Below are 23204 nucleotides of genomic sequence, written 5' to 3'. Positions count from 1 at the left end.
TTTTGGAAGGAGGCAGTATGGGGAAAAAACTAGTAATCATGGGCTCTAAAATGCATACCTTAAGAGCTATGAGCACTTAGCTGCTGGTAAACCTTTCGGGATGTACAGTCGTGGTCCAAGAAACTCTTCTGTTCCTGGCGTTTCGACCAGATCTGCGCTGGACATCCTCAGAGGCGCTCCTCTGCTGAATCTTGCTGACTGACCGATCGGACGTCCGAGAGCGACATACCACGGTCACTCGAAAAGAAATGCACACTATTTTTTTTAAATTCCTCTTTTATTCTACATGTCTGAAAGTTTTACAGTGTGTAGATACATCCTTTAGGAACACTATTTTCACTTCTCCACATAATGTCTATCCCTCTCAACTGCCTTACGCCATCTTGGAACCAGCGCCTGTATACCCGCTCGGTAAAATTCTGGACCAACCTGTTGGAGCCACTGTTTGGCAGCGTGCACAAGGGAGTCATCATCTTCAAACCTTGTTCCACGAACAGAGTCTTTCAGTTTCCCAAAGAGATGATAGTCACATGGAGCGGGTGTTTCAGTGTCGTCCATCCGAGTTTTGTGATCGCTTCCATGGTTTTTTGACTGACATGTGGCCGTGCATTGTCGTGCAACAGCAACACCTCCTGCTTTTGGGCTCAAATGGCTCTGAGCACTATGGGACGTAACATCTATGGTCATCAGTACCCTAGAACTTAGAACTACTTAAACCTAACTAACCTAAGGACATCACACACATCCATGCCCGAGGCAGGATTCGAACCTGCGACTGTAGCGGTCACGCGGTTCCGGACTAAAGCGCCTAGAACCCTCGGCCACCTGCGGTCGGCCCTCCTGCTTTTGCCGATGTGGTCGAACACGACTGAGTCGAGCTTGAAGTTTCTTCAGTGTCGTCACATATGCATCAAAATTTATGGTGGTTCCACTTGGTATGATGTCCACAAGCAAGAATCCTTCCGAATCGAAAAACACCGTAACCATAACTTTTCGAGCAGAAGGTGTGGTTTTGAATTTTTTTTCTTGGGTGAATTTGCATGATGCCACTCCATTGATTGTCTCTTCGTCTCTGGTGAAAAATGATGGAGCCATGTTTCATCACCTGTCACAATTCTTCCAAGAAATTCATCTCCACCATTCTCATGCTGTTCCAAAATTTCGCTGCATACCGTTTTTCTTGTTTCTTTGTGAGCCACTGTCAACATCCCGGTAACCGACTTGGCACAAACCTTTTTAAACGCCAACTCTTTCAGTATTCTGCAAACACTTCCTTCCCCTACCCCAACGTAGCGTGACAGTTCGTTCACTGTGATGCGTCTGTCAGCAGTCACCAATTCGTTAACTCTCTGCACATTGTCTGGAGTGTGTGCAGTACGAGGCCTGCCGCTGCGAGGACAATCCTCAATATTGCCGTGCCCGCTCTCATGACGAAACCTGCATGCCCACCGACTAACTGTACTGCGATCGACAGCAACATCTCCATACACCTTTTTCAACCTCTTGTGGATGTTTCCCACTGTCTCGTTTTCACAGCACAGGAATTCTATGACAGCACGTTGCTTCTGACGAACGTCAAGTGTAGCAGCCATCTTGAAGACATGCTGTGACGGCGCCACTCACGGGAACAAGTTGAACTAAGTTTGAAAACAAGCTTTCACACATGCAGAATGAAAACCGTATTTTTACAAAAATAGTGTGCATTTCTTTTGGAGTGACCCTCGTAAATACTGTAGGAAAACGGGCGTGGTCAAAGTAACTCTCTGCTGCCAGCAGCTATGTGATAGGGTCGTGAAAACCTTCATTCTATGAGCACTTGTTCGGTAGCAAAGATGCGCTGCACAGTAGCGAAAATGAACACGTGCTCATATCTATTAAGATACGCACTTTACAGTCCACGTTTACCGGACATTTTTCCCTGTTTTGGTCCATACTAACAGCTCTCATGTAGGGCTGAACATGGGAGTTCATTTTGTATTATTGTGAAACAGGTGAGGAAGTACCACAGATATGATACGCAAATTGGTGTAGCAATCAGTAAAACAAAGTCGTTTTTCGTTGCGGCAGAATGTTCTCGTGAAATTTCAATAATTAACTTACTCCATATTTTGTTGGCGCCCACCTACACAGGGAAAAATGATCACCGTAATAAGACATCAGAAATCGGGGATTGCACGGCAAGATTTGAGTTCGTTTTTCGCACTCGCTGTTCGAGAGTGGAACGGTAGAGAAATAGCTTGAAGGTTGTTCGATGAACCCTCTGCCAGGCACGTGATTGTGAATTGCAGAGTTAATCACGTAAATGTAGATGAATGAATCTGGAGTGCTCATTCACACACATCTGGCAGTCAGCCACAACGAGAATTGGCAACGAGCCGTAATAAGTTCTCGTCTGCTTTACATCCTACGCTCTGTTCTGCCGTTGCCATTCATAGCGTTACGTTTGGCTGCTGAGCTCGGGACTGCTGTATCCGCAGGAAGTGCTGACCGGAAATGCTTATCGCGGTAGGTAGCGGAGGGAAACACAGTCCGCATCGTTTTTCCTGGTCACCGTTGGGAGCCGGAATGTTGTGGCCTACAGAGCTTTGGACACCGTTCCTCACAAGCACCAACCAACCAATGCAGTTGCGTCCCTATGGAATGCCATCTCAGCTCTGCAACCCCGTTTGTGATTTACTGTCACATTCCATAGCAATGCGAGGGCATTCATTTATTAAAATCGAGATGATATTTGCAGTTCCCCATGGAATTGTTATAGGCCCCTGCTGTTCCTATTACAGGGCTATTACAAATGATTGAAGCGATTTCATAAATTCACTGTAGCTCCATTCATGGACATATGGTCACGACACACTACAGAAACGTAGAAAAACTCATAAAGTTTTGTTCGGCTGAAGCCGCACTTCAGATTTCTGCCGCCAGAGCGCTCGAGATCGTAGTGAGACAAAATGGTGACAGGAGCCGAGAAAGCGTATGTCGTGCTTGAAATGCACTCACATCAGTCAGTCATAACAGTGCAACGACACTTCAGGACGAAGTTCAACAAAGATCCACCAACTGCTAACTCCATTCGGCGATGATATGCGCAGTTTAAAGCATCAACGATGCTTTCAAACTCATTGATGGGGACATGCTGCGCCGAGTGTGGGAGGAACTTGATTATTGGCATGATGTCTGCCGAATCACTAAAGGGGCACATATCGAACATTTGTGAATGCCTAAAAAAACTTTTTGAGTTTTTGTATGTGTATGCAAAGCATTGTGAAAATATCTCAAATAATAAAGCTATTGTAGAGCTGTGAAATCGCTTCAATCATTTGTAATAACCCTGTAAATATATATCGATTCTTACGATAAATCGCCGGCATCCAGCATGTGACTTACAATTAGTGCATTTTCCAAAGATACAGGTTTCAGAGGTGATCTGCACCACTTGTAAGGCATATCCTGGTGATGGGGATTTATGTGATAATCGGACATATATTTTGATACTGAAAAGTGAGTAATCTCTGACCAAAGAAAACTCACAGTCGAAGCTGCCCGGTAGGTACTGTCTACATCTACATCCCCATTTCCGTAATTACTCTACAATTCACAACTGGTATATGTGGTGTCACCGCCAGACACCACACTTGCTAGGTGGTAGCTTTAAATCGGCCGCGGTCCAATAGTACATGTCGGACCCGCGTGTCGCCACTGTCAGTAATTGCAGACCGAGCGCCACCACACGGCAGGTCTAGAGAGACGTACTAGCACTCGCCCCAGTTGTACGGACGACTTTGCTAGCGACTACACTGACGAAGCCTTTCATTTGCCGAGAGACAGTTAGAATAGTCTTCAGCTAAGTCCGTGGCTACGACCTAGCAAGGCGCCATTAACCATTTCTAGAGAGAGTCTCACTTGTATCATCAAGAATGCTGTATACAAATGATGGATTAAAGTTAAGTATTCCAGCAGCTACGTACTTTTCTTTATAGCATTCATTACGTATCCTGTTTCAGACCTAACGCCAGCCGGCGAGTGTAAACGCGTGCCTTTTCGGTTACCCGTCACTGTGGACTGGCTGTCTTGTCAGTCCGCTACGGTATACGTGCCCAATACCGTGTCGGAGATCTGCGAGCATGCAGAAGTGCCGCAACACCACGTGGCATGGACTAAATGTGAAGTACTGCTGGAGGGAAATGACACCATGAATCCTGCAACGCTGTCCATAAATCCGTAAGAGTGCGCGGGGGGGGGGGGGGGGGGGGGGGTAGAGGACGCTTCTGAATAGTTCGTTGCAAGGCACCCCAGATGTCTGGGAAGTTTCGTGGCCAACGGAAGTGTTTAAATTCTGTTCCTGGTGCCAATCTGTAGAGATTCTAGACGTGTAGGGTGTCGCATTGTCCTGCTGGAATTGCCCAAATCCGTCGGACACGAATGGATGCAGATGATCAAGATAGGATGCGCATGTACGAGTCATCTTTCACAGTCGGATCTGGACGTATCACGGGTACCATATAACTGCAGCTGCACACGCACCACGCCATTACAGAGCCTCCACCAGCTTGAACACCCCTCTGCTGGCATACAGCGTCCATTGATTAGGAGGTTTTCTCCATACCTGTACACGTCCATCCGCTCGATACAATTTGAAACGAGACTTGTCCGGCCAGGCAACATGTACCAGTCATCAACAGTCTAATGTCGGTGTTGACGGGCCAGGCGATTTTGATGTTATTGCTCGAAGAGAGCTCGGTGGAATGGGAAGGATGGTCATCAGTTGTACACGGTAATGTTTCCACCCCGCCAGACACCTCCGCATTCCCTCTTTCCTACGGTGTTCCAGCGTGTCTTGGAAACAAGTACTTTCTTCACCAGCAGGGCCGACTGAAGACGCTGTACTCCACGCAGTGGAAGAGGACATGACGTCGACAACCAGAAACATACGATTAATGTTCAGAAAGTAAGTATACGAAATTTTCTTAGTTTTTAGAAAAAATTACTGGAAAATGTATTACAGGATATTGTTGATACACTTGATGACTATATTTCCACATAATCGCCGTCCCCTTCAACGTGCAATATGTGATCAAAAGTATCCGGACACCTGGTTGAAAACGACTTAAACGATTGTGGCGCCCTCCATCGCTAATGCTGGAATACAATATGGTGTTGGCCCACCCTTAGCCTTGATGACAGCCTTCACTCTCGCAGGCATACGTTCAATCAGGTGGTGGAAGGTTTATTGGGTAATGGCAGCCCAGTTTTCATAGACTGCTGCACTGAGGAGAGTTATCGATGTCGCAGATGACGTTCACCGGGAATTCGCCATACCCACACCCTGCCACGGGATCGCTACATAGTGTACCGTGATTCGTCAGTCCACACAACGGTTTTCCACTGTTCAATCGTCCAATGTTTACGCTCCTTATACCAAGCAAGGCGTCGTTTGTCATTTACCGGAGTGATGTGTGGCTCATGAGCAGCCGCTCGACCATGAAATCCAAGTTTTCTCACCTCCCGCCTAACTGTCATAGTACTTGCAGCGGATCCTGATGCAGTTTGGAATTCCTGTGTGATGGTCTGGACAAATGTCTGCCTATTACACATTACGACCCTCTTCAACTGTCGGCGGTCTCTGTCAGTCAACAGACGAGGTCGGCCTGCAGGATTTTGTGCTGTACGTGTCCCTTCACGTTTCCACTTCACTAATGCATCGGAACCAGTAGACCTAGGGATGTTTAGGAGTGTGAAAATCTCGCGTACAGAGTGTGACACAAGTGACATCCAACCACCTGGCCACGTTCGAAGTCCGTGAGTTTCGCGGAGTGCCTCATTCTGCTCTCTCACGATGTCTAATGGCTACTGAGGTCGCTGATATGAAGTACCTGGCAGTAGGTGGCAGCACAATGCACCTGATACGAAAACGTATGTTTTCGGGGGTGTGCGGATACCGTTGGTCACATAGTGCATACATATTTTTAAATTCTATACTGAACAGAACAATATGCTGTTTTGTTTCCTCACCGACGGTTTTCACGGAAAGCAGTGAGGTTGTATTTCTGGCTTATCGGATTATGATGGGAATACTACTATAGATTCTTAATCTGCAGTTTCGTTATACAAGTCTCAGAGCGGTGGGAAAGGGAGATCAACACAGGGGTAGGCGGATACACACCCATGCCCGAGGCAGGATTCGAACCTGCGACCGTAGCAGTCCCGCGGTTCCGAACTGTAGCGCCAGAACCGCACGGCCACCGCGGCCGGCGAGGAGATGGACAGGAACCAGAGGGAAAATTAGATAAGGACGTATACCGAATTCCCATACATATTAGGGTACTGTGCACAGTGTATGTTTTGAGGGGATTTTCGATATGGGGTCGTGCACTGTCATGATGCAAAATCATTTTTTCATGTCTATCGCTGTAGTGTGGCCGTTCGTCTTTCAGTGCTCGGCTCAAACACATCAATTGCTTTCGATAATGATCTCCTGTGATTGTTCCCGTCGGCTGCAGTAGCATCGAAAGCTTTCTCTCTTTCACAACCATGCCGGCCTTTAATGTCAAAATCAACATTCTTGAAGCATGTAAACCATTTTCTGCGAAGTTCTGTCACTAACAGGCACCTCATCATAGGTCAGCTTTTTATGAGCCTCAGCCGCGAATTTCTTTATATCAAAGCAGAAAATTAAAACCTGCCGCAGATGACGAGATTTGGGCTCATAAGTTGACGTATTCAGTCGAGAATAACTTCATGATGCAATCAAAAATCGACTGATGTTTTGATGGCATTACGTTAAAAAAAATGGCTCTGAGCACTATGGGACTCAACATCTTAGGTCATAAGTCCCCTAGAACTTAGAACTACTTAAACCTAACTAACCTAAGGACATCACACACACCCATGCCCGAGGCAGGATTCGAACCTGCGACCGTAGCAGCCTCGCGGTTCCGGACTGCAGCGCCAGAACCGCACGGCCACCGCAGCCGGCGATGGCATTACGTTCTCAAATGCCTAAGCTTACTGTATGTCACTTACGACGAACGATTTGTATCACTACTTTCCACTACTGCCGTCTATTGCAAAACGGTCGATGCAAAGTTGTAGACCTAATAGATGAGAAAATGTCAGAATTACCGAGAAATAAATGTCTCATGAGAGACATTGTGGTTTCAATGACAAGGTATGCCAACCGTGAACCTTCAACACTGCAGCGTATGTCGAAAGAGATGCCGGCATCGGAATGCAGCATCGGATCTGGCGGGGAATACAAACGCAGCACCGCGGCGCAGTAAACAGCAGTGCGTTGGCCATCCTGACGTCATGTGACAGTGCGACATACAGCTGTGGTGGACGCCCACTGCGTAATCACGCTCTCTGTTGTCGCAGAGAGGCCGCTTCGACTCATGAACCGTGGTTTATACACGCACTGTTTTATAAAAAGAGGACTTTTGTTATACAAGATATAAATTTTAAGTTGACAAACCAGAATAACTCGAAAATAAGCTTCATACGAAAAAATGTTTAGAATCCAAAGTTGATTATTTTCGAGGGGGACATCTGCTGGTGCTAAAATTAGGCGGCCACCGCAGCGTACTGGGGGTGGGGCGGAAGGTAACTTTAAAATTTCAATTGGGAACCCCCATTTTTTATTACAGAATCAGATTCTATATAAAAAACTACGTACATTTCGCCTTAACATTTGTTTTGATTCTTGGTAGTTGGCGCTGTAGTTCAAGAAAATCCATGTTCTCATTTTTGCGTGGAAAATGGTTACGGATAAATAAAAAATACTTATTAACTTCGCAAATTTTGATTCGCTTAAACTAAAACTCTCCCTCTCTCCCCATAGAGCGGGGTTTGAGAGGGAGGAATTAGAGTTTTTGCAAATGTTGTCCCAAATATTAATTTTTTCCGCAGATTCGGATAAGTGTTGTTTGTTTCGTGGTCATGAGGCGACACAACTTTTAATTATCAAAGAAATCATCTGACTAGCTAACTAACTAACCAAACATCCCACTTACTAACGAGTGAATTCATTAACTAACAGAGTAAACAAAGTAAAAGACGCACTGAGGAAAAGATATTTAAGCCTCACTTACTATGCAGCGCCCGAATACCACAGTGCACATTAACCAAAATAATTCCAGAAACGCGTGAAGTGATTAACAAAGCACTGTAGGAGGAATATCAGAATATAAATAAATGTTTAGTGCACTACACGGACATTAAGAACTATTTTTATTTTTGAATAATCTAACTAACTACAAAATTAATAACAAGTACGAAACAGATGAAGCACTTTTTAGCTTGTGGCATCCAGAGTTCAAGAACAGACAAACTGGAGTCGGGAGCTAAGAAAAAAATTTATTTTAGAATTTTCGTCCTCTCTTCCTGCCGGCTGAAAAGCTGCCTAGATGTTTCCAGATACAGCGGTGGATGGCTATAGCTGTAATTGTGGATTTGAAGTCGCTCACAACATATCGCACCTTCCCGTCAGCACACATTGTACCCGTTACTCACCCTCCCCCCTCCCCCCGTCGAAGCAAGGTTATTATAAAAAGAGTCAAAGGACCACATTAACCAAACTTTGCAGCCATGTTTACATACTACAGACCTCAAATATCTGTAGCAATGGTTCGAATGGCTCTGAGCACTATGGGACTTAACATCTGAGGTCATCAGTCCCCTAGAACTTAGAACTACTTAAACCTAACTAACCTAAGGACATCACACACATCCATGCCCGAGGCAGGATTCGAACCTGCGATCGTAGCGGTCGCTCGGTTCCAGACTGTAGCGCCTAGAACCGCTCGACCACCCCGGCCGTCTATCTATAGCAATGCCAGCGCTCCAAGCGGTTACATTTCACACTGCAGTGAACAGAAGACGAACATCTTTTATGATTAAATCTGCGTGAGACCCTAGATTTCATGATATTTCTTTGACGGAAGGGTAGATTTCACAAAGTTCCTTATTACAATATCAAATTTCTCTGACAAAAATGTCTGACATCTCAACTTTGACAAAGAAATATGATAATGTAATGTCGGCCTTGGAGGCGAGGGTAGGACCGATAATCCCAACCGCCGCACGTGGGGAGAGGTGCGATATCTGGTGACGTCACATGTCAAACATTTGTAATCCACTTTTGATGTATTTCCCAGCAGTTGCGGCCCCATGTGTCTTATATTAAATTTCTCGTCTCAGCATCATCTACGTCGCTTCAAGGGTTTTTAGAAGTTAATAAGAATCACCCCCTACATCTAAATGGTAATATCTCCTTAGTTCTCCTAATAGCTATCCCTCGCGCTTTCATTATGAACCTAGAATGAGCCATAGCTGTGCCTAATGAAACGTGTATGTTTGGCCGGACTCGACAGAAGAAATAGGACACAACCGCATATTGGGGCAAGCTGTGAACCCTAATTCTCGCGCTCTCCCTCCCCAGAACACAAGCGTGCTGAGCCTGTCGCTACTTACCAGGCTCACTAGAAGCGGCCTAAAGTTGTGCGGGAATGTACAGAGCTACCCCTTCCCCCCTCCCCTCTCTGTACGAGACCGCTGTCTGAGCTTCGGCTACTGCAACTTCCGGAACTGCACGTGTTGCGTATTCTTCAAGGTATAGTCTGTCTGTAAACTCAAGAGCGAGCAGCGCTTTTGGTGGGGGAAGTGGCCTTTCCCTGAAGAACGCTGTCACCCGCCTACAGCGGCACCCAAAATCTGTTGCCCGTTACCTGTCTAGCAGCGTAGATAGGCGTGCAGTGATATATGTCGTTTCTGTTCGTCGGATCTTAGTTGCCAGTGTCAGTGAGTTAACTCTGTATACTTATTGACGTACTTCGATATCCAGAAGTGATGGATAGTCGTCTAGCATTGCAAGAAAATGTGCAGAATACGAAGAAAAGGAGGTATTTCGGGAGTAACGAGCGTTCGATCGTCTCTAATGTTATTATAGCGTGTATTAAAGAGGCGACCCAAAAAGAACTGTTGGCTAATATTACCAGTTCCAATCAAAGGCCTGCAATTTATGCAAACATTAGCCTCACCTAGTAGGACGCATAAGTAAGGAATGGAAAAATAAGCCACATGGTTTACAGGAATCGCCAAGAAGGAAAACTGATAATTTTGGGAGAAACCCATCGTTATAGACAGTTTCAAAATCACGTAAAACCTTTTATCCTTACGGAACACTAAATCTCTATCTCGGTCACTATTCACCTGATTCTAAGACATATTGCTTAAAACATGTGTTCAATAGCTATTCTAAACACTGCTGAAATTTCCTTCGAAACATGTACACCGATTCGGGACTTCAAGCAAAAAGCTTGACATACGAGGTGCGTTCTCATTTCAATTTTTATTTTTTGGTAAGAACTTTATTTTTAATCTACAGCAATGTTATCCTCTTCAAAATATTCCCCATTACATACTATACACTTATGCCAGTGCTTTTTCCAATTTTCGAAACACTTTGGGAACTGTTTTTTCGGGATACTTTATAGGTCTCTTAACTGTGCATTTTTAATCTCATCCATGCTTGTAAAACCGCTGTCCTTTAAGGTCTGCTTTGAAATGTTTATACCACTTGTCTGCCCTTGGTTTACTCATAACTGGCTCACCAAAAGCAATATTTACCATTTATAAAAATTTCATACACTTTATTCCATTCTTATAACCAACTTTAATACAGATTCTCTAATTTATTTTTATAGAAAACGAACAATCGTTGATGCTACTAAAACACATGTAACCTTTCTGACAGCTGACAACAAAGTAAATACCCAATATGCATGACACTGAACACATAATTTTGAGGCATTTTTACGAAGACAGTGACAAAAAATAGTGCAAATCGGACTAATAGAACACACAAAATTATAAATTTCTGCTTACTTTTTAAACACTCTTTGTGTTGCAAGAATTGTTAAGTTTCAGTGCAGTCGTTCATAGAAAACTTCTACCTTTTAGTAGAAACACAAAATAAGAACAAGCCTTAAATTCTACAGACTGATTGCGTTATATGGGGTTCGTTTTATGAATAACAATAGAGGAACATACATTCACATGAACAGGCATTTCGTTCTATGTTTGTAGTAGAATCCTGTCCTAACTGCCGTTGTTATGTTAATATTATTTACTCTATAATGTTGTGTTTCGGAAGAAGCTATCGTTTTTTGTATTCCTTATGGTCTTAATACATTTGTCTAAGAAAAAAACGCAGCCGAGACGTATCTGTACTCGGCTTCGCCACAGATTAGAAGCGCGCGCCGCGGCAGGGCCTGTACTGCATCGTGAAATAGCCTGTAGAAGGGCCTTGTGACGTAGCTAGGTTGGAAGAGTCGGGACTCGCTCCCTCGCTCTTCAGTTTACCGACAAACTATAGCAGGGGCTGCTCAACTGTTACTCTGCGTGACGCCAGGCATCACGTGCCGGCTAGTCATCCACACTGGAAGGGAAGAGGGGAGGTAGCAACGTTGCCGCCCGTCCCCCGGCAATGCCCTACCCATGCAGAGCTCCGCTGTGCCGGATGACGTCACAACAGTGACGTCCATCTACCTCCCTTAAACCAGCGCTACCTATGGTCCGGGAGGCTTTGGCCACCGGCCTCTGTAGAAACGCTTCAGTTTCCGTTGCCGTGCCGTCTGGAACGCGGTGCTTCGTCCCCCTTCTCTTCAACACCCCGAGCTCGTCATAGACAAGGTACGTGCCGGTGTGGTATCACTTGCCCCTTTTAAATAACCGTACTTTATTTTTTGATGCTTTAAACAGCAGCCATTTACGCAGAACAAATAATGGGCCAGGATTCAACATCTTTAAACGAACCAGAAAATCCTTCGTACGTTACTTTTCTTCCTCAACGAATGTTCAATACTTTTGTGCCATCAGCATATCTTATTTTAACTGAAATGCGTTGGAAAAAGTTAGACTTAAAAATATTTGTTTACATCTGCATCTACGTGGTTACTCCGCTATTCAGAATAAAGTGCTGGCAGAGGGTTCAATGAACCACCTTCAAGCTGTCTCTCTGCCGTTCCACTCTCGAACGACGCGCGGGAAAATCGAGGCATTGTAAACGATTATTCGTTTTCAAACTACATTTTCCAAGTTTTGCATGCACGAACGGATTGGTGCACGAACAAAATCGTAAAACGGGCGGGAAAAAACCGTCTGGTCAACAACAATACCAGCATTTGGTATCTTCGGTATTTCTTTGGTCTCTGTTAAAACTGGTGTTTTTATTTTTTTACTAATAACAGGTTAAAAAAACAGAATTGTCAATTAGGTATATTGCTAAATTATATTTTTAAATAAAACTCAATTTAAAGGAGGCTTGATTTTTATTTGTAAAATTTGTGTTGCTTTGAAACGTTCCGTTATTGCAGAAAATGGGAAAAAGCGATCAGTGCTATTTTAATAATAATGCCGACAGAAAAGAGCAACAAATACATTGTATAAGAATTGGTACAGCTCTGTTGAGAGAATAAATGTACCTCTTATCACATGGCATGGCCAATTAGACGGTATGCGTGTACATGCAATATGCTAGACTTGCCCCATCTGATCAATATGGAAGTTTCCAACTATCGTCGTCGGACTTCAGTTGTATTACAGAATGGCACCATCCTTGGTTTGGAAGTATTCTACGAAGAGCGGCATCAATAATTTAAGAATTTTTAGGATATTGCAGCCCCATAAGCAACTGTGATAGACTAATAGTTTGAGGAATCAGCCTCAGTTGCACAAATTTTCTGGTCTTTACCAGGTTTCAGCTAAATCAATTTGTGCAGCTAAGGCTGATTCTTCAAAAATAAAAGTATCAATAATTGCTCCAGTTGCTTTAAGAGATTGGAAACAGGAAGAGCTACAACGAACTTCTGACATACGAGGGGAAAACCTGAAACTTAACAGTTCGTAGTTAGATTGAAAACAGAACGCAGCTGATCTGGTGCCAGTGTCTACATAACACGCCTGTTTGTAGTCCTTGGAAACGGACAAATTAACAGCCGAGGTGTTCCACCTCCATTCCCAGCGTTTAGCACTGAATATTCGTTGTGTCCAAATAGTACTATGATCCCCGACTACAAAATGGTTTTTAAGCAGAATTTCAAAAAATTTTGATCAATAGGATACTGGTGTTTCTTTGTAGTTATCAACTACTTACCACTTTTCGAGAAAAACAGCAACCGGACGACACATTTTTCTTTCATTTGCGTATTTAATATTTTGATCAATTTATCTTGAAAGCCAAAATTTGTCAAACTTTATTAGATTTCTATGTTTATTACAGAAAATAATAGGAATAAAAAAATCGAAAATCGGTTATTTGAGAACCCAGTTACTTTGAGCGGTTTTAACATCCCAGTTAAGCTGGCGTTAAACAAACCGATATAACCGAAAACCGGTTGTTTCATCGATTACCGCCGTGCCTACTGGAAACACACCAGTTTGCGTTAAGAGTGCAGTGCGTTGACAAAATGGCAACAAAGCAAGGGGAGAATATTAGATGTTTCTCTGTTGAAACAGTTCAGCATGCATTTTGAACGTAAACAGAACACTGTACATTGTTATCGACAATTGACAGGCACTGGTTGTCACTGTAAACAGAAAAGTACTGTTAGATAAAGAGTGCCAGACGCAATGGTGAAGAGGGCGACAAAACTTCCTTTCAGTCCCAACAAATCACCGGTCGGCCAAAGTCACAAACTTTGAATACCGCAGCAAATTGTGTGAAAATTTGTCCGTACAGACTAGGTTGACACTCAGCGTGGTGCCTGGTGGGAGAGACCCTAAAGGCATTTCCCATGTACGGTCTTTACCGTCAGCCATTGCGCCGAATGTCAACTTAGTTTGCGCAGACAGTACCGTCAACAGCTGTCGTGCAACAGTTAATACAGGAAGATTAAGGCTATTGGCTTCAGTTTTCCATCACAATGCAGTAAGCACTTAAGGACGAACATTTTGCCTCCAAGCTGCTACTCAGCGACAGGAAAGATAAAACGCCACAGTATGAGAGTGTGGACCACTGAACATTCTCACGAAATTGTGGCATATGAACGAGATACGCCGAAGATATTTTCTTTAATGAGAAGACTGTGAGAAGTTCCTCATACCGTAGTATGTTGCAGTGGAGATTCTTTCAGCGAATAACTGATTCCGAGAATTTAATTTGATAATTGAAACATCGATGTTTGTCGCTACCTAAACGACAATCTTCCGCATCGCAGGTTTGGGCATAGTGGTGAAGATGTGGGTCTGTTACTTGCCCCCCCCCCCCACACACACAACTTTGTCTGATATAATGCCTTTTGATTTTTTGCTTTGGGGTACATTAAGAACCGTGTCCACGTACACCCAGTGCCAAAAACACTGGAACAGCTCAAGAATGCATCAGTGATGCTGTGATGACTACGGAGAGCATGTTGCTACCTACATAAGGTGCGCAGAAAACTTGCGTTGACACTTGGATGTGTGTCTTGGGACCAGAGAGGCACTCACAGGACATTTGTAGAGGACAAAATACAAACTTGCTATGTTTACAGTTACACTATGCATGAGCATGAATGTGCGACTAATGCTTTAGAAAATACAGAGCTTCATAGTAGCCCTGTATTACATTTACTGTAAGACTGTGCCAGTACCGTGTCACCTGCAATGATATTATTTGAAGGCATTTGAAGAGCAATCATGTCTCTCTTTCACTGCAATTTTATTAAGTGAAAATAACTCGCGACAATAGTTTGTGGATGACGTACAAAGCAGTGTGAAGGGCGTGGTAGAGGCCACCAGATAGGGGCTTCTTCCCCATCAATTCACATGTTGAGTGTGTTAACAAGGTTGGAAGCTTGTTAATGAGTCACTATAATTAAAGTACAGCTCCTCACGTTGGTTCAGTATTGAGTGTAGTGATGGTATGGTTATTATGCTTGGTACATATAATAATGCGTAACGGATTTACGCCGAAAAAAAAAATTAGTTCCAGTTTTGGCCACCAGGTGAACATCTGGCGCTACATACTTTCCTAACAGCGATTATCTGCGTCGTGATTACACTGCATATTTTGAACGGTCGAGGGCAGTGGGCCCTGACAACTCCTGTATAATTTTGGTTGGTTTGCTTGCTTGTCACGCGGTTAACGGGAAATTATTCCGTTTCTGTGGCGCGGTGGCGGTTTCTTCGCTGACCTGATTTAAAGCGGAGGTGAGCGTTCGCAGAAGAGCCGAAGTAGAGCCTCCAATCGTATCTGTCCTTCCCTCATACAGCCCTTATCGAGACGAAGAACAGGACCCGCCTGACACCCGGGCGCGTTGATTCGCCAATTCCTGGACATAATAAACGTGGGTGCAGTATAGCAGTCCCTCATAAGCCTCTGATTTCCACAAGAAAGTGTCCTCCCCTTCTTGCACAAATTAATAACAGTAGTTAAGCGTTTTTCAATGGACAGAAGACACGTGATGGATCGCTGAATCTACGTGCTGCCACACTGCCGTTGCTATAGGCTGAAGAACATGGACGTGCTATGCGCTGGTGGATTCATCTATTGACCAAGCGCATAACGAGGTCTAAAAAGATCTGTCTAGGAACTGGGTCTGCAGTACAGCACAAGATGCAGTTAAAGATATGCGAATTCTGTGCGCTAGTTGACGTATCTGTACGAAAACTGGAAACAAAGCCCTCTTTGTTCCAGTCATAAGCTGTTGAGTGGTTATAGAGATCAGTTCAACGATGGTTTGGGTGTTTCCTCATGCCTTCCTGGTGGAATTCCAGCCCGAGGTGTCAGTGTATCCAAACAAATGTAACTAGATAATTCATTAATGAATTATTTCTTCTACTTCTCTTTCTAAGTTGTAGTAATGAGTTCACCTCGCGGGATCGTAATAGCCGCATCACTTCGCTGCTCGCTTCGCCGATGGCCGCACGAAGAAACACCATCGGCCACTCGGTCTGGTTAATTATTGATAGGGTATCTCTTACGTGAAACAACTCTGGCAAAAGTAGAGGATTCCCTTTGCATTTTTTCGTGGCTTATGTAACATACTACTAAACTTTAAAGAACCCAGTTCGCGTGATTAAGAAGGCTTCAAACGTCTGTTTACTTTACAAATGAGTTATGCGGTAAACATTTAACTTTACGCGTGTAAACGAGAAAAAAACTTGGGAAAGGTTCGAAATTATGTCTTAAGTTTGGTGGTAGTAGCTAAGTGCTCTGTGATACACTGGATAAACGAAGTCCGGATATTTGCGCCTGTCAGATACTCTGGCTAAAGACAGTTTCCAACTGCAATACATACTACACTACTGGCCATTAAAATTGCTACACCTTGAAGATGACGTGATACAGACGCGAAATTTAACCGACAGGAAGAAGATGCTGTGACATACAAATGATTAGCTTTTCAGAGCATTCACACAAGGCTGGCACCGGTGGCGACACCTACAACGTGCTGACACGAGGGAAATTTTCCAAACGATTTCTCATACACAAACAACAGTTGACCGGCGTTGCCTGGTGAAGCGTTGTTGTGATGCCTCGTGTGAGGAGGAGAAATGCGTACCATCACGTTTCCGACTTTGATAAAGGTCGGATTGTAGCCTATCGCGATTGCGGTTTATCGTATCGCGCGACATTGCTGCTCGCGTTGTTCGAGATACAATGACTGTTGGCAGAATATGAAATCGGTGGGTTCAGGAGGGTAATACGGAACGCCGTGCTGGATCCCAACGGCCTCGTATCACTAGCAGTCGAGATGACATGCATCTTATCCGCATGGCTGTAAAGGATCGTGCAGCCACGTCTCGATCCCTGAGTCAACAGATGGGCACATTTGCAAGACACACGCCATCTGCACAAACAGTTGGACGACGTTTGCAGCAGCATGACTATCAGCTCGGAGACCATGGCTGCGGTCACCCTTGACGCTGCATCACAGACATGAGCGCCTGCGATGGTGTACTCAACGACGAACCTGGGTGCATGAAAGGCAAAACGTCAGTTTTTCGGATGAATCGAGGTTCTGTTTACAGCATCATGATGGTCGCATCCGTGTTTGGCAACATCGCGGTGAAGGCACATTGGAAGCGTGTATTCGTCATCGCCATACTGGCGTATCACCCGGCGTGATGGTACGGGGTCCCATTGGTTACACGTCTCGGTCACCTCTTGTTCGCATTCACGGCACTTTGAACAGTGGACGTTACATTTCAGATGTGTTATGACCCGTGGCTCCACCATTCATTCGATCCCTGCGAAACCCTACATTTCAGCAGGATAATGCACGACCGCATGTTACAGGTCCTGTACGAGCCTTTCTGGTTACAGCAAATGTTCGACTGCTGCCCTGGTCAGCACATCCTCCAGATCTCTCACCAATTGAAAACGTCTGGTCAATGGTGGCCGAGCAACTGGCTCGTCACAATACGCCAGTCACTACTGTAGATGAACTGTGGTATCGTGTTGAAGCTCCATGGGCAGCTGTACCTGTACACGCCATACAAGCTCTGTTTGACTCAATGCCCAGGCGTATCAAGGCCGTTATTACGGCCAGAGGTGGTTGTTCTGGGTACTGATTTCTCAGAATCTATGCACCCAAATTGCGTGAAAATGTAATCACATGTCAGTTCTAGTATAATTATATTTGTCCAATGAATACCCGTTTATCATCTGCATTTCTTCTTGGTGTAGCAATTTTAATGTCCAGTAGTGTAGTTCTTTTGTTGGTAGAGTTCACGATTGGATTTGTGCCATCGTCTCCATATGGTAGGATCCTTGGTCGTACTACCTTTCACTGGTGTTTCCTTTCTTGTGAGTCGAGGATTCTTACTGGAGTCTTTTTGTTTAGAGAGATGTACTCTGTTGCATGGGGATCGACTGAAAGTTTTGTCTAACACGCAGGAAACTCTTTAACTCCCGAACATGTTTCAGAACTTTTGCATCACCAAAAGCGGACATCGAGGTGGGTGCAGATGAGCGGGTGTCGGGTGTGGATATCGTAGCGGGAGAGTACACAACGTTGTTAGCGGCGGAGGCACGTGAAGCGTGGAATGGACAGAGCCAATGACTCAGGCGTTTACCTTTCCGCGACGGTTTTTCTGATACGGCAGTTCTTTCTTCAATTCCAGCTACCTGGGACCTGACCTTCACCTTGCGTTCTGGTGTTTCCGCGTGTTAATGTGCTCATTCACGGTGGTTGCATTTCTGTGTATCACTGTCCTCGTCTCCACGCTGTGTTCGGACTCTGTGCGGCCCTATAGATTCGGCCACACGTTGAACTTGTTATATTTTCCGGGGTCCAGCTCCCAGACTTTGTTTTCGAGCCACCGTCGGCTAGTATAAAATAGTTACACTACTGGCCATTAAAATTGCTACACCAAGAAGAAATGCAGATGATAAACAGGTATTCATCGGAAAAATATATTACACTACAACTGACATGTAATTACATTTTCAGGCAATTTGGGTGCATATATCCTGGGAAATCAGTACCCAGAACAACCACCTCTGGCTGTAGTAACGGCCTTGATACGCCTGGGCATTGAGTCAGAGCTTGGGTGGTGTGTACTGGTACAGCTGCCCATGGAGCTTCAACACGATACCACAGTTCATCTACAGTAGTGACTGGCGTATTGTGACGAGCCAGTTGCTCGGCCACCATTGACCAGACGTTTTCAGTTAGTGAGGGATCTGGAGAATGTGCTGGCCAGGGCAGCATACGAACATTTTCCGTATCCAGAAATGCCCGTACAGGACCTACAACATGCGATCGTGCATTATCCTGCTGAAATGTAGGGTTTCGCAGGGATCGAATGAAGGGTAGAGCCACGGGTCGTAACACATTTGAAATGTAACGTCCACTGTTCAAAGTGCCGTCAATGCGAACAAGAGGTGACCGAGACGTGTAACCAATGGCACCCCGTACCATCACGTCAGGTGATACGCCAGTATGGCGATGAAGTATACACATTTGCAGTGTGCGTTGACCGCGATGTCGCCAAACACGGATGCGACCATCATGATGCTGTAAACAGAACCTGGATTCATCCAAAAAATGAAGTTTTGCCATTCGTGCACCCAGGTTCGTCATTAAGTGCACCATCGCAGGCCCTCCTGTCTGTGATGTAGCGTCAAGGGTAACCGCAGCCATGGTCTCCGAGCTGATAGTCCATGCTGCTGCAAACGTCGTCGAACTGTTCGTGCATATGGTTGTTGTCTTGAAAACGTCCCCATCTGTTGACTCAGGGATCGAGACGTGGCTGCACAATCCGTTGCAGCAATGCGGATAAGATGCCTGTCATCTCGACTGCTAGTGATACGAGGCCGTTGGGATCCAGAACGGCGTTCCGTGTTACCCTCCTAAACCCACCGATTCGATAGGCTACAATCCGACCATTATCAAAGTCGGAAACGTGGCTAAAATGGCTCTGAGCACTATGGGACTTAACATCTATGGTCATCAGTCCCCTAGAACTTAGAACTACTTAAACCTAACTAGCCTAAGGACATCACACAACACCCAGGCATCACGAGGCACAGAAAATCCCTGACCCCGCCGGGAATCGAACCCGGGAACCCGGGCGTGGGAAGCGAGAACGCTACCGCACGACCACGAGATGCGGGCAGTCTGAAACGTGCTGGTACGCATTTCTCCTCCTTTCACGAGGCATCACAACAACGTTTCACCAGGAAACGCCGGTCAACTGCTGCTTGTGTATGAGAAATCGTTTGGAAACTTTCCTCATGTCAGCACGTTGTAGGTGTCGCCACCGGTGCCAACCTTGTGTGAATGCTCTGAAAAGCTAATCATTTGCATATCACAGCGTCTTCTTCCTGTTGGTTAAATTTCGCGTCTGTAGCACGTCATCTTCGTGGTGTAGCAATTTTAACGGCCAGTAGTGTATCTGTAAACAAAAAGACTCCAGTAAGAATGCTCGGTTTACAAGAAAGGAAACTCCTGCCAAAGGTAGTACGATTAAGGATCCTACCATCTGGAGACGAGGACACAAACTCAATCGTGAACTCTACCAACACCAAAAAAACTAGCTTCCTACAGCAACCTGTATAGAATGCATCCACCTATGCTGTCCTGTCAGTCAACAGTAAAGCCAATGGATACGTGTGGATCGAGAAAATAGAGACGTCGTAGAAGTCCGTATTAGGAACGACAGGGATGGTTACCACTTAGCTATTGAAACCAGAACCTGCCCAACATCCCTTACTGCAGGAAATGGTCCAAGGAACGCGAGCTATAGTTCAGTAGGATGTGGACCGAATACTGTGGTAACATAAAAGCTTTAGGTACTAACAAGGAAACGGTTGCTACACACGCATCGACAAACTGGACGTGTGTATGAGTATTGACCGACCAGCCAGCGAACTTTCCTTGTCGGGATATCGGGCGCCCGCCTCCCCTCGCCACCCACGCGTAGCGCTGTCGTGCCAAACGCCCGGTAAAAGCTCGTCCTTTTCACTGCGCGCGGCATTAAATGCTGTTCTAATACACATGATAGGGTGCGCGTGCAGACGGAACTTCGACATATCATACAATGTAGGCTTTCGCAGCCGGCGGCTTCTCCAGCTAAAACTTCCGGGCTAAGAGGCCGTGGTACGTGTATAAAACTGTTCCCACTCAGTAGCAGCAGTCGTTTTTACCTGTGAAGATGTCTCCCGCAGTTAGCGACGAAACGTTAGGAAGCAGTTTTATACACTGCCCACGACCTCTTAGCGCACATCTACATCTCTACATGTACGTGATTACTCTACTATTCACAGTAAAGTGCCTGGCAGAGGGTTCAATGAACCACCTTCAAGCTGTCTCTCTACCGTTCCACTCTCGAACGGCACGCAGGGAAAAACGAGCACTTAAATTTTTCTGTGCGAGCCCTGATTTCTCTTATTTTATCGTGATGATCATTTCTCCCTATGTAGCTGGGTGCCAACAGAATATTTTCGGAATTCGAGGAGAAAACTGGATTGAAATTTCATGAGAAGACCCCGTCGCAACGAAAAACGCCTTTGTTTTAATGATTGCCACTCCAATTCACGTATCATGTCTGACACTAGCTCCCCTATTTCGCGATAATACAAAACGAGCTGCCCTTCTTTGTACTTTTTCGATGTCATCCGTCAGTCCCACCTGAAGTTTTAATTGAAAAGGTTTTAAGGAAAGAGTTTCTGGAGAAATTTAAAGACTCAGATGTTTGTGGAACACGTGGTGTGAGGAGTAGAGCTATATAGACGCAAGAAATTAGGCAATTTCTTCATTCTGTTACGAAAAATTGATGGTTTCATGTGGCACATAATGCTTCATTTCTTATGTATTGAATTCATTACACGATCTGAGCCACCTTTGTGTAGCCTTTATTTTTCGAATCTAAAATGCGTTTCTTAAACTTAAGTCATCTTTTATGTTACATTCGTAAATAATGTAATAGCGTTTACATAATAGTTGTGGCGATACAACAGCACTAAATTTGGGATCCTATTAAATTCTGCCAGTGGCTAGAAATGGTTATGTTGGTAGCAGCCTCTCCTGGCACTTACAGCTTCTCTGATGACTGTATTCTTTCGTGCTAAGCAGCTCCGAAAGGCATAATTCGTCCGTTGAGAGACAACTACGAAAATAAACGACTTTCAGCTGCTTAAGTAACAGAACATGGGTGAAATACTTTCCCCTCATTAGCCACTTCTTTGCCCACAGGTTTAACTCGGCTTTTTTCGCCTTTTGACCTACAAAACGGCTAAGGCAAACTACCATTTTTGTTTCTGTGTTAAGACCCATCGAGGTTTCGTAGAACACTCAATGAATGTAAGATAAACAAATTACAACAGGGCGGCGCTTTAATCGCTTGGTCGGTCGGTCGATAAACTGCTGCGTGAGTAGGGACCTTAAACTTCACCAAGAACGTCGTATGTGGCCGATAGCACCACAGCAGAGACAACAGTCCCATGGACCACAGATGAGTCTTCATTCCCTTTCCGAGGTGATAAATATTTAACAACCCCCTATATGGACCGCGAACCTCGGGGATGATCAGTTTGGATTCAGTAGAAATATTGGAACACGTGACCCTACGACTTATCTTCGTTTTGGGAACACAACCTACGACCAGCTTAGAGACAGAAGTGATGACACTTTCTGCAGGGCCTGACCATCATTTAGCAGGACAATGCTCAAGCACGTACAGTGCAAGCTGTTACTGTTTTGACTGATGGGGCTGCTAAGTGCTATACCAGCTACTGCACTCCCTTGACTTAAGCCCTCGTAAGTTCAATTCGATTTATAAACTGAAGGAAACCCTTCACGGCATTCGCTTCAGAACTGCTACAAATTCGTCGGGCAATAGACCGCGCCGCTCGAACTGTCAACACAACTGGCACTGCTAAGAGTATTCCACGACTTCCACATCGCTGGCAGCGGGTTATACACAATGATGGTGTCTACTTTGAAGGTCATAAAACTTTGAAACTAGTATCTACTTTGTACGAGCTGTAAATAAATAGTTGCCACTATTAAAGTTCCAACCCTGGTATAAAACGTGCCTATCCAAAAATGCAAATAAGGCATTACAGGACAGAATTGAAGCCAGAATGCCTTTAAGCAAGCGAATGCCTGGCATTAAACTATAATTTACATAAATTAGAAGTACTAGAAAAGCGAATTATAAGGAATATATTAGAACCACAAAACACAGCAGAAGGTTGGAAATTACGAGTTAATGCTGAAATATACCAAAATATAGAAAATATTTCAAACGTAACGGGAAAAAGACGACTCGTGTTTTTTTTTGGACATCTGTTTCGAATGCAAAGCAGTAGATTAAGTAATAAAATTTTCAAATATTTGTGGGTTAAGAAGTCCACAACCAGCAGAGTCAACGAAGTAAAAAACGATTCAGAAAGAAATAGAAGATATAAACAACAGAGAAGCCTTTCCGGCAAAATATTGAAAATTAAGGATTACAAGGCAAGAGAGCTAGAAAGACTGGTTCAGAATGGAAAACAGAAGAAACATATTGAACAGATGAAGGCGTACTGGAAGAAAAGAACAATGAATTCAAATTGGAACGTGGTTCTCAAATGGCCTATTCGCAGCAAAAAAGCTTAAGTTGTTACTAATATGCAGGATGACCCCTATATGGAGTTTTTTTTTTTAATCCGTCCACGACAGTTGAATTACGATACATCCCTCACACACTTCGCTCGTTACGGAGGACGCAGACACGGG

The sequence above is a fragment of the Schistocerca cancellata genome, chromosome 10, assembly GCF_023864275.1.
Source record: "Schistocerca cancellata isolate TAMUIC-IGC-003103 chromosome 10, iqSchCanc2.1, whole genome shotgun sequence".
Taxonomy (NCBI): Eukaryota; Metazoa; Arthropoda; class Insecta; order Orthoptera; family Acrididae; genus Schistocerca; species Schistocerca cancellata.
This window is presented reverse-complemented; position numbering follows the sequence as displayed.